This window comes from Giraffa tippelskirchi, chromosome 8, assembly GCF_054371585.1.
Source record: "Giraffa tippelskirchi isolate mGirTip1 chromosome 8, T2T-mGirTip1v1.2.pri, whole genome shotgun sequence".
Taxonomy (NCBI): Eukaryota; Metazoa; Chordata; class Mammalia; order Artiodactyla; family Giraffidae; genus Giraffa; species Giraffa tippelskirchi.
The window spans coordinates 153,238,433-153,251,488 of record NC_137282.1 but is presented as its reverse complement, the minus strand read 5'-3'; the positions used below and the strand labels follow the sequence as shown (position 1 = coordinate 153,251,488).

The 13,056-nt window shown below is 41.4% G+C and overlaps 1 protein-coding gene across 2 annotated transcripts in view; it reads right to left on the bottom strand.

Annotated features, from left to right (window-relative positions):
- Window positions 1-13,056, bottom strand: part of ATXN1 (ataxin 1) — a 451,903-nt gene that overhangs the window by 410,628 nt on the left and 28,219 nt on the right. For both annotated transcript variants that reach the window (XM_081518164.1, XM_081518155.1), the window contains exon 2: window positions 2,627-2,736. The gene's annotated coding sequence lies outside the window, so the exon portion shown is untranslated. The remainder of the gene's footprint in view (window positions 1-2,626; window positions 2,737-13,056) is intronic.

Here is a 13,056-nt window from a genome sequence, read left to right as displayed (position 1 = left end):
TTCAGATTACAGTTAGTCAATTAATTTAAATGTTCCCTCAAGGAAGCTAAATATGTTTATTACCTAAACAGTAAGAACAATTAATAAGAACTGTGTCATTTACTTACTTAGCCATTAAGGTTAAAGCCATAATCTGCCATTAAAATCTGTAACTATTTCTTCCTGCAAGGTCCAACATAAACATAATACTCACAATACAGTTTCATTACCTTTAGTACTGAAATGTTGTATTTTCAGATGGCAAAATATGAAATGTACAATCACAACTGGCCCTGATTTCTGTAAAAACAATACCTTCTCAAGCAAATAAAAACTCAGTGAAAGAAGGGTTTTCAAGAAGCCAGTAAGCAACTCTGGTAGTACTATGCTTCTATTCATAAACCTGATACTACATTCATGCCAGCATGAGTTGAACTTTGCAATTAAAGGAGATTGAAAAATAAGGCCTGCTGAGCCTTCTTCCTCCTAATCTGCGTTCTGCATTGCTTGAACACTCATCTCTACTTCACTGTTAGGGTAATGTCTACTTTTAAAGGTTTAAAATGGCCCATCAAGTATATTTTATATCATATAATTACATATCACATCATGCTTCTGAAAGCATAGTCTTCAGAGCAGCATCTGGAAGCTTTTTAGACATTCAGAGAGTTCCACCCCAGACCTACTGAATCGCAATGTAACCAACATCCCTACCCCCCCACCCCACCCCCACCTCACAGTGATTCCTGAGTGCATTACCCTGTCTACACTCCAGGGCTCTGTCTAGATGAATTTGTTCACAGACCTGGAACTTGATTCTTCAATGTATTCCTTTTTATTCCCTTCCCTTTTATTACTTTGCACTTTTCAAGTGAAAAATCATTAACATTCTATGCTTTGGTCAAACAGTACTGCATTTCAGAAGGGCCCTGAGTTATGCACAAATCTGCATCATCATTGCCAAGGGAACACTCTGTAAGGAATATACCAGGGTCTTGGACATGAAGGTTTTCTTCACGGCAGCAGAGGGAGCACAAGAGTGCTTAATAAAGCAAGTGTACAGGCCCTCCAGATTGCAAGGGCTTTTTAATTGTAAAATATGTCTTCATTGGAAGTAGCCTCTTACACAGTTCAAAGACAAGCAAACACAAAGGGCTCAGCAGCTTGTAACAACTAAATAATAGAACGGATTGGAAGCTAAACAGTCAGTAGCATATAGATATAATTATTTACAGTTTCAGGCTTGAATTGTTAAAGTGGGCCTCAATAGTCATACTTGAGAAAGATGCCTTACCTTTTCTGCTGTGAAAAATAAAGATACAACACAGAGTAAGGCAAGTAAGAGTCACTCCGGTTTCTCTAAAAACCTTGGGGTCAACCCAATATGACATCAGATAAGTTCACTTCATTTGGAATCAGATATGTTGCTGAAAGGAGAGGTACTTCTCAGTGTGTTTACTTTCACAGTCATCTTAGGGGTTATCCTCTATGTTTGTAGTGGGATGGATTTATGTTTCAATTATATCAACGTAGCTTTTCATACTTTTTATAGCCCTTCCACATTGCATCTTCTAGTGCTTCTGGGAGATGGATGAGACAGGATATAAAGCTCAGCCTCTGAAAAGTTTTGGAACTGGCTCATGCCTGAACAGTATTGAATCGTCTAATTATGAACAAGTCATTAACTTATTACTAATGAACAAGTCAGTAACCCACTGACTTGTTCAGAAATGAGGGAAATCATAGAGGTTGAAGACCCAGCAACATATTCTTTATAGTTTTTAAGATTTTTCAAAGTTGTTAGACAGTAAATATTTAATAAGTGAATATTTAAATGAGAACCTTATGACCAGAGACAGTCTTCATTCCCGAGCTATGTTTTCATGTGTTCATCACTTATTTACCAGCAGCCATTCAGTTTGCGTTTATAATAACTAGGCTCTGAGACTATAAAGATGAGTAAGACATTTCCGTCTGCAAGGAGCTCATAGTAAAACAAATCTTATCTTTTGAAAAATGTCTATTTTTACCATGATGAAACTTAAAAGATTCATAGTTGATTGCTCCAGTACCTCTCAGAATCAGTATATTGATCAGACTTCCAAATACGAGGCTCAAATACTAGGATCATTGAAAATTTGGTTGGGGGTCGGGCAATGGTGTAAATCATCAGCAAAAAGTTTATTTATAAAGCTAATATTAATATTTAAAATTTGTAAAACAACCAAAATGTAAAGATACAACATATATTTTATCTGATTGCCTTGCCTATCAAAAAAAAATAACAGTAAATTTAAATGGTCAGCATTTAATAATTTATATCTTTTTCTTAAAAAATTGTTAAAAAGAATTTCCTCCAGGCTAAAGAAAGATCTGCCAAATTTCAACCTGCAGCAATTTGTTATGGTTGTGTAATAAACCCCCCAAAGTTAGTGGAAACACTGACAGTTCTTTAATCATGGTATTGTAAGGAGAGTGGTAGCCTATATATATCATTTAAAAATCTGAGCAAACCATAGCGTGCTTACAAAACCAACATGCTTTCCTTAGAATGCACTTCCAAATAAAGCTGAGAGACCAGAAAAGTAAAATAAACTAAAAACAAAAGTGAAAACCACTCACACAATAGACTCTGAGGTCAACTCACCACACCCAAACTGAAGTTACTGGGCTCTGTTCTTGGCATGGAGACTCTTAAAAGACATGCTTCTGAATCAGCTTTCTTGACCTTCCACCAAACTGTAGCAGCACAGGCTTCTGGGTAATGAAAGTGATATCAGCAATAGTCAAGAGTGAAATTAAAATCATTGTGTTTAAACATCTGCTGACAGTTTATGACTTAATAGTACACATATTAGGCAATTTTAAATAAGAGTCTGTCTACAATGAAAACAAAAACAATGCTTTAGCATAGGTCTGTACTGCCCAATATGATTATTAAGCACTTGAGATGGGCTGTAATTGCAAAATATACCTTGGATTTTAAAGACTTAGAACATGTATACACACATCCACATATATACACATAAATTCATATAGTATCTCAATTTTTATATTGATTAAATATTAAAATGAAAATATTCTAAATATATTAGGTTAAATTAAAATATTGTTAAAATTAACTTACCTGTTTCTTTTACTTTTTAATGTGACTACTATAAGATTTACAATGACATGTGTCCATTATGTTTCAATGGACAGCACTGGTAAAGACAGTGGGGCTGCGGAGGTGTAGGAATTAGTTCTAAGAACCGTAATTGGAGACCTTATTGCAGTAGTGTAGTAGGTAATTTGGTTTCTTTTCTACGTTCCTAAGGTTCCTCCCTTGCAGTGTATAACACTGACCTTGAAAAGTGAGTGTTAGTCACTCAGTCATGTCTGACTCTTTGGGACCCCATGAACTGTAGCCTGCCAGGCTCCCCTGTACATGGAATTCTCCAGGCAAGAATACTGGAGTGGGTTGCCATTCCCTTCTCCAGAGGATCTTCCTGACCCAGGGATCGAACCCAGGTCTCCTGCATTGCGGGCAGATTCTTTACCAACTGAGTCACCTGGGAAGCCCAACATGGACTTTACCCCTTATTAAAATGATCTCTGAGAGTGAGCTGTTGGTAAAGGCATAATCTTGCTGGTAGATATGCTATGGGCCAGCAAAACAAAAATTTGTTAGGCTTTATGTTAGACTAAAAATTTGTAAAGAGTCAGTCTCTCGGGGTGGGGTAGGGACAGGCCTCAGATACTTTGCCACCCTGGGAAGCTGATGGAAAACTTGCCTCTGTTTTAGAAAGCACATGCTTTCTGGAGTGACAGCTGAATGGTTGAGGGTGACATCTTTTAATAAGAAATGGCTTTAGGCGTGGATAATGAAAAGCATACAGTTACTGCTTCACTAGAAAACAAATCAAAGCCAAAAGGAAATCTGTGTGTGTGTGTGTTTTAACAATTTCTAATATATTTAGTACAATAGGACATGTCAAAAGGAAATGAGATGAATTTTAACCATTACCATTTATTTTGCAAGCAAGACTTAGATACATTTTCATCAATATAACTATTATCAACATTGAATGTATTGCAGTGACTTATGAAATAACAGAATTTGTGGTTTTATGTATCTATAGAACATAGCTCTTCTTTTTTTTTTTTTTTTTTTTTTTTTTTTTTTTAGAACATAGCTCTTCTTACATGAAATTAAAATGAACAACATTTTAAGGCTCAGAATGAGTGAGTTGAACTTTGCTCAGTATTGGCCAGGAGCATTTGGAAATCTATTGAAAGCATATTATTAACAACTTGGCATTTTGTTTCCTCAAAAGAAATACATTTTCCAAATTAAAACCAAAGCCCAAAGCCACCATTGTTTACACTTAAGATAGAGGCAGTTGATGGGTTGTGAGGGTAAAGCTTGGGGTGCCTTCAAACTAAGATCGGGGACAACAGCCATCAAGTTATTATTCTAACTTCAAGACATTAAAATACATAGCTATAAGCTCTCACCGTGCCTTTGTTTTTCTTGAGTCAGTTTCGGCTAGGAAAAGCTGATCCAAATGCAGGTCAGAGTTTAAGACAATTATTTTATGAGGAATTCACCAAGTTTACCCCAAAGAGGAAGAGTCAGACAAAAATGCATTGGCAAACTTTGCCTTTTGACATAAACAACTAGAGGAAACTGTCCGTGTCAGGATTTCAGCAGGGTTTGTCAGGCAGTTTGTTATTTGCAGAAGCCCTCTGTGCGTCAGGCCGCTCCACAGTTTAACTGCTGGGTAACTTTGGGGAGCTCTCAAGACTGATGACTGAAGATCCAAATTTGCTTTGTGCCCTGGCACTGACATGGAGCGATTGCTTCTGCTATCCATGCTCTCTGACCGAGCAGACTAATAGCACTCAGGCTTCAACTGTAAATTAGAAACAATCCCTTTTTAAGTACAAAATGAATGCACAGAATGGAAGACCCTGTCAGCTAGAATGTGAGTAAATCAAGTAGAAAAAGACAAACGGTTCACTCACACCACTTACAGCCAGATTCTTATTCTGCTAGCCATACTGTCATGGGAGAACTTTGCTTTTTTTGTCAGATAAAAAGAGAAATTAATACCCCCATTGTAATTCTAATCAACATGCCAGCCATCAACAGAAGCATCTCCTCTGAAAGCCGATCAAGCTTCAAGGTGATGCTTCCCAACCCCTCCCCCTACCTCTGGTTTAAAACTTGTAGCTGAGATACCAATAGTAAGACCATGTGACCCCAGCACTCCCAGCGCCAGCTTTTCTGCAGTCAATTTCATAATGACTTTGCTCCGCCTCTCGGCTCAGCACTTCCTTCCCCCTCACTCCTCTCGCCCCCACCCCCAGCAATGAATCATCGCGCATTTAAAGAGACTTAGATGACCCAGCGTGAACTTTACTGGCATCCTGTACATTCTTATGCCAAAAAAGGGAGTTGCTCTGTGGCAGAAACCTCACCAGATCCCGGTGCTGATCTGAGAGGCAGCGAGCTTGGGAGCTTATCTAGGAAGATCAGTGAGGAGTTAATTTTCTTAGATCCTGGTGGTGATTCAGAATTGACTATCTCAGTTCACGATCAGGTTTTTAAGAACCCAGTTCAGCTCTCTGTGCAGAAAGGAATATATCAGAGAAAAAAATGTTGGCACATCTCCTTTATGCAATCAGGGCAGAGGAATTTATACCACATCAGCCTTTTGATTTCTTCAGATCTGGCTGAGGGCGGGGTTTCCATATTTGTGCTTTGGCAAATGTGTCCAGGAACGAACTCCGCCTTAGAGATGCTCCTAGTGTTCTTTCAGGTTACTGTGTGCTGATTTGTGCGTTTATCAAAACCAGAAACATCTCTGCCCTTTCCTTTCTTTAATACCATTTCTTAGTAATAGAGATTAAGCAGACAACCTAGGCCTTGCTTTTAGAGACTCTTCGCCCTACGTAAGGCATAAAGGGTGGATCGCCAAAATAACATTGTGCTTTTCCATGTACTTTCTCCTTACCTGGGAAGCCCTTCTTTGCAGGGCATTTTTTCCCCATCCTCTAGGATCCAGCTCAAGCAACAACATTTCTGCAAAGTCTTTCCTGATTATCACAAGAGTTTGTGGCTCTGCCCAACGTGTGAGTCAGCGAAGTGCTATTTTCTTATTCTTTTTATTTATACAATTTTTTTTTAACTCTGACAGAAAAGAAAAAAATCAGGGCCGTAAGCACAGATGGAAAGAGTCTCCTAAATGAGAGCGTCTCTTATCTAATATTTCCTGTTACTCCCAAACCCGTCTGACCTCCACTTACAATTTCACATGTCACTGTTTTCCTTTTATTGCTCCATTTATGTGGCTCCCCCACTAGTCGGTTCTCCATGAGAGTTCCCCTTGTTGTGGGTTGAATTGTGTTCCCCCAGAGATACATCTAGCACCCAGTGCAGTGCTGCTGCTAAGTCGCTTCAGTTGTGTCTGACTGTGCGACCCCATAGATGGCAGCCCACCAGGCTCCCCCGTCCCTGGGATTCTCCAGGCAAGAATACTGGAGTGGGTTGCCATTTCCATCTCCAGTGCATGAAAGTGAAAAGTGAAAGTGAAGTCGCTCAGTCGTGTCCAACTCGTCGCAACCCCATGGACTGCAGCCCACCAGGCTCCTCCATCCATGGGATTTTCCAGGCAAGAGTACTGGAGTGGGGTGCCATCGCCTTCTCCACCAGTGCAGTGAGTATGGCTTTAGTGGTACTAGTGGTAAAGAACCCACCTACAATGCAGAAGACCGTGGAGTCACTGGTTCAATCCCTGGATTGGGAAGATCCCCTGGAGGAGGGCATGGCAACCCACTCCAGTATTCTTGCCTGCAGAATCCCATGGACAGAGGAGCCTGGTGGGCTACAGTCCATAGGGTCCCAAAGAGTCGGACAGGACTGAAGTGATTTAGCATGCACAGAGGTAATTAGTTGAGATAAAGTCTCACTGGATTAGGGTGGACCCTACGTCCCATATGACTACTGTCCTCCTAAGAACAGGAGTCACAGAAGAGACATGGGGGCGGGGGAGCAGGCCACATGAAGACAGAGGCAGAGACTGGTGCTATGCTGCCCCCAGCCAAGGAAAGCCCAGAATAGCCAGCAACCATGGAGAGCTAGAAGAAGCAAGGCAAGATTCTTCCTCAAAGCCTCAGAGGGAGCAGGGCCCTGCTGACACCTTGACGTCAAGCTTCTGGTCTCCAGAAATGTGGGAGAATAAATTTCTCTCGTTGGAAGCCACCCAATTTTTTTTTTACCGCTGCCCCAGGAAATTCATTCGCTGTTTCTACAAGAGCTATGGCGACAGATGCGTTGCATTCTTCTTTCTTGTCTGTATTTACACAGATGGCCCACTGTCTTTCCTCTATAGATACACATCGGTAATCAGTTCTGGATGTGTGTTTGGTCTTTTAGCCATGACCACAACAATAAACCAAGTTGCGGTGGAATAGGAAAGCTGGCAAGAGAGTTCTAGAACTACCTCCCCATCCTCCCAGAAACACCTGGCTTCTGGCCCAGGCACAGAGGTTGCAGAGGTCTAAGATAGACCTGTCTCCTCCCACACTGGGCCACAGCTCAAAGGTCTTCCCGGGGCTCCTCAGCTCCCTCTACTGATGCTAGTATGCCACAGCAGCTCTCCTCTTGAGAAGTGTCATTTCAGGGACTTCCTGGTGGTCCAGTGGCTAAGCCTCCGCACTCGCTATGCAGGAGACCTGGGTTCCACTCCTGGTCAAGGAACTAGATCCTGCATGCTGCAACTAAGAGTTCACATGCTGCAACTAACGATCCTGCGTGCCACAACGAAGATGGAAGATCCTGTGTGCGGGACCGAGACCCACGGCAGCCAAAGAAACAACTATTTTAAAAATAAATAAAATTTTAAAGAAAGTGGTATTTCTGTACGTGGAGTAGGGGTGAGGAAAATACTAAAAAAAACTGGATTAATTGTTTGGCTCGGAGGAGGAAATACAACCCCCCAAACTGCTGCTCTTTTTAAAAACTGTTCATTTGAGTCTTATAAAAGTGCTTAGGAAAAACTCAGTCTTTCTGAGTCCCATCTTTCAAAAGCACACCCGGAAGCTCATTGGTTTCAAGAGCCTTCCCCCAGCAGGTGGAGGGATGGAGGCCTTCCACCAGAGCCTAGAATCCCTAGGTGTCTGTTCTCAGAGTCTCGGTGAGATGGATGATCCAGTCCTCGCACACTCATCTCAGGAGATGGCAGTTCCGTCCTTCCAAGGGCTCAGGCCAAGAAGCCCCTTGACTCCTCTCTTTCCTTCACACCCCTACATCCAATCTGCCCCCAAATACAATTTTTACCCCCTAAAAATGTATCCAGACCATTTCTCACCACCTGGGCTGCTGCCACTGGAGCGGAGCTACCACCACCCTCATCAGGATGTTCAGGCTGAACTCCCAGATCCTCTCTCTCCTTCCATCGTGTCGGCCTCAGGCCTGACTCGGGCGTCTGCGTGAGCTGATGCCACAGCTCTGCTCGGAAGCATGTGAAATGTCACTCTTCCACCCGGAGGCAAGGTCAAAGTCCTCCCATGACCTCCGAGGTCGCACACAGTCAGGACGCCCTCTGTCTTTCAGATCCCCTGCCTCTCTCTCTCCTCCCCAGTCCCACGGCTCCGGCCGCAAACAAGCCAGGTGCTCCCTTGCCTCTGGGCCTTTCCTACTTGCTGGTCCTTTGGCTTGGACAGCTTCTCCCTGAATATCCACATGGCTCACTCCATCACTTTCTTCAGCCTTTTTGCTTAGGAAATTAAAAACCTCCCAGCAAAGCCTGCTCTGACCACCCTACTTACAACTGTACCCCTGACTTTGCTGATCACTTTGCTCTGCTCCGTTATTCCATCCATGTGTTCCCTTAGAACATTCTGTGTCATTTCCTTTATTCTTTGTCGAGAGCACAGGTTTTATCTGTTGTATTCACCGATAAACCCCAAATGTCTATAACAGTCCTTGGCACATGACAGACACCCACTAAAGATTTATCAACCATTTAAATGAATTAATGAGTCAGTAATATTTTTCAGGACCTACTATGTGCAGAGTTTTAGGTTCTAACACAATGATTCCCTCATTAGAAGCTAATCCAAAACCAGCGCATGGTGTCCACATGTTCTATTTACTTTATCTTTGACTTAATTATATCTGGTACACCTACTAAGACTGAGTCAAAAAGAGCTGAATTCATATTCAGGCTCGGATTTGTGAAGGGCTTTTTAAAAACAAAATTTGAAACCAGAATTAAAGACAATGTACAAACCTGACAGCAAGTTTTGAAGAAAAACAGAAAAAGCATAGCGACAGCTTTCAATAATAATAATTGTTAAAAGCTACCATTTATCAAGCTGTTATTCTGTGCCAGGCAACATGGTGAGAGCTTGGCAGATGTCATTTCATCTAAATCCCCACTGCAGTCCGGTGAGGTTGAGATCATGCTTCCCATTTCTTAGATGATTAAACTGAGGCTGGCAGTTTAAAGGACCTGCCCAAGGTCCAAGGTCACCCAGCACTGGTTTCAAGGTAGGAAGCTATCCACTTCCACAGCCTGAGAGGTTTTAACAAGTCATTACCTGAATGATACAGGCCAAGTGGAGTCGTAACCCTGCATTGTAATTATTTTGGCTAAAGCAACATTTGTAGTACTACTCTCTATTAGATTTTATTTTTGAGTGAATAATATATGTCCCAGAAATTAAAACTAGTGATGCTTATTGAGGACTGAATATTCCTACATAAGCCAAGTGGCTTCAAAGCAACTTAACTGATTTCCCAACTTACCAAACTATACTCCAGCTTATGATTTTTATCCACGCTGCTACATGGCTGCCATGACTCTCACTTGAAGTCCATGGTCACATTCTGAGGACCCTTTCCTCTCAGAAATTTTGTCTGGAATCTGACACATCCCATCATGCATGCATGCATGCTAAGTCGCTTCAGTCGTGTCCGACTCTGTGCCACCCTATGGACAGCAGCCCACCAGGCTCCTCTGTCCACAGGATTCCCTAGGCAAGAATACTGGAGTGGGTTGCCATTTCCTTCTCCAACATCCCATCATAGTAAGGCCTAAATAGATTGAAAAGGGCCCACATGAGTTTCCAAGCCTAACTGAAGGATTTAATTTCCTTTCAGTTGACCTGTGCTTGATTTCCCTTGTTCTACTCTTGAACTTCCCAAAGGCCACTGTCACCAGAACTCGAGGGCAGGATCTGAAAGTAACCCGGCCACACAAAGGAGTATAAAACACTACCGCCTGTTCACAGACTCACTCCGCTTTATATTTGCGGGAAACGATCCTAGGAGCAGAAATACTTCCAGGGTTCAACAGTCTGGGAAATTTAAAAGAGGGAGGAAAAAAGCCCTTCATCCAAAGATCTGAGGACAGAACTCTGCTCTTTGAGGGTGGGAGGAGGTACGAAGACCCTATTCATGGCTGCAGGAGAGGAAAAGAGCCCCACAAGGAAACTACCAACAGATGGTAAATACATTTTTAATTCTTCTGTCATACTGTGTGGACTTGTACACATTTGTCCTGCTGTGTTAGGCTCCCGAAATAGCTAGCCATGGAATTGCAGAACAGTTCGGCTGCAATCTGAGATTTAGGAAACCATGCTGGCTGACAAAACAGGAAGGGCTCATAGTAGGATGGAGTGGATTTGCTCCCAGTTTGCAGCTCTTCCATGTGGCATCCGCTGTAGTTCTTAGTGCAGGAAGAGGCTCTCACATGTCAGGTCTCCTTGATGACGTTTTAAAACATACTATTTCAAATTGTCCTCCGAGCTCTAGTTACAATGATTAAACACTGACATGATCCACTTGGTTACTCCCAAAGGTTAAAAGGAGTGCAATCCATTTATTTATGGATTCTGAGTCTTCTGGGGAACATCACAAATACATATGGCAGCCTGGAGCCCTAAACCTAGCCTTTCTCATACTTTTTGTTTTGACCTTGTGTTCCCATAGAACATCATGGGAATTCTAATGCCAGAAAAAGGTCCAAATATGATAATGGATGTCTCTGAAAGGAACCTAGGGAGATAGGATGTTAAAGCATATTCAATTGACTCTGCATCTAAGAAGTGACCTGAGATGGGTACTGGGAAATGAGTTAGGTTCCCAATCCCAACACCATCTCTCAGTCCCTCAGCAAGAAAGAAAAAATGGATGTGGAATAATGGGGAGAGGGTGAGCTATTACTTAATCATGGTCTAGAAGTATAACTTACACAATTACTAGACCTGGAAGGATCCTTACAGAATCTAGTTCAATTTTTTTTTCCTGTCATTTTATAGACAGGAATCTCCGCCAAAGAGTTGCAAGAAATTGGCAGAGATTATACTGGTTGGTGGCAAATTCAGTTCTGGAACCCAAGACATCTATTTCTCAGTTCAATGTGTGTTCTGTTTTAGCACCCACGGACATTTCCGTGATAAGCAAAGTCCAATTCTAGAAGACCTTTCTCATAGTAATCTTTCCTCCTGAGTTCTTGTAGGGTAAGAGGATAGAATCCCTGACTGGTCTGTGAATGTTTGTAGATATTCTTTATAGCTAAGGTTTCAAGTTTAAATATTTTGGGTTAATTTTTGTTCTAATCCCCTGGGGACTGTGTCTAGATTATATAGCTATCACACAATTTGGCCCAGCTGGGATCCTCTTTTCATGAAATAGTAAGGAAGACTGGTACATAGGGATTAAGAAGCATTGGCAAAAGAGAACAGTCTTAATACAATAACTTCCCACCCTGAGCCTTTCTGGCCTAAGAATTTCTCCTGGCCTTAACTGAAGAGAGGGGTGTGGGTGTGTCCTAAGTCGCTTTAGCCATGTCCGATTCTTTGCAGCCTCATAGACTGTAGCCTGCCAGGCTCCTCTGCCCATGGAATTCTCCAGGCAAGATTACTGGAGTGGGTTGCTATGCCCTCCTCCAGGGGAATCTTCCTGATGCAGGGATCAAACCCATCTCTCTCACATCTCCTGCGCTGGCAGGCGGGTTCTTTACTGATAACACTGGAGAGAGGGGTAGGTAGGAGCAAAAAGGGACTTTTATATTCTTGGTGAAAGGAAGTATACCAAAACAGTTCAGAACTTCTCAATTTGTTTAAATCTTGATTTTGCTTAGTTCAAGTTTATATAATACTAATTATATCCTTGTTTGAATGACCTATACATTCATAGATCATTTTTTCCAGTGGGTACATATATTTGCTAACAAAAACTATTTTCAATCAACTATTATAAGAAATGTTATGTTATGCTTTTTTTTTTTTTAAGAAAGTTAATCAGTAATTCATGGCTACTTTAGCAATAAGGTCTCCTAAATTTTGCATTTCTATTCAGCCTTTTAATTTATTGTTCCTGCATGTGATTTTGGCAATGTTTTATTCTATTTTTATGGTAGAGAAATATTGGCATTCTTTGCCTTGAGAATCAATTTGACCCTTTTGACTACCCTGGCTAATTTTACTGGCTCTCTCCATTGCCTGGTTACAGATCTGTGGGTGGGAGAGGGTAGAATTATCTTAAGTGAATTATTTCTAGGAAAGCAGTAACGAAGGCACACTTCAGGTTATTTCATTCCTGTGATCCAAATTTGATTATCTAGCTGATATCACTGGGGACATTTGCAGCTTTAATAATTACATCTCAAGGCCTAAAGAAAAAAAGAAGAAAAATTACATTTACTACATATTCACATGCAGCCTTTCAGAGAGTTACCATCTGAAAGCCTGTTTGGATGCTTTAAAAAAAAAAAAAGATTGATATCAAGATTCTGCTTTAAGAGTTCAAGCTCAGTTGACACTTCGTTCTTTCAAAAAAAAAAAAAACAAAAGCTAGATTTAAACAACTGTTTTGGTAGAAGGGTTTAGTATTGCTTAGCTGAAAGAGTGAAAAACCTAAGCTATTGATTTTACCTTTCCTTTTGGAGGACAGTTTTAGGATTTTTTTTTTGCCCCTAGAAAGTTTTGAGGCTCTGATTCATGTTAAAAGTGCCTTGTTCCATTATAAACCAACACAGCTTTGAAGCTGTCTCCACTTCTAGGTCAAGGGCTCTCCCTGTGGCC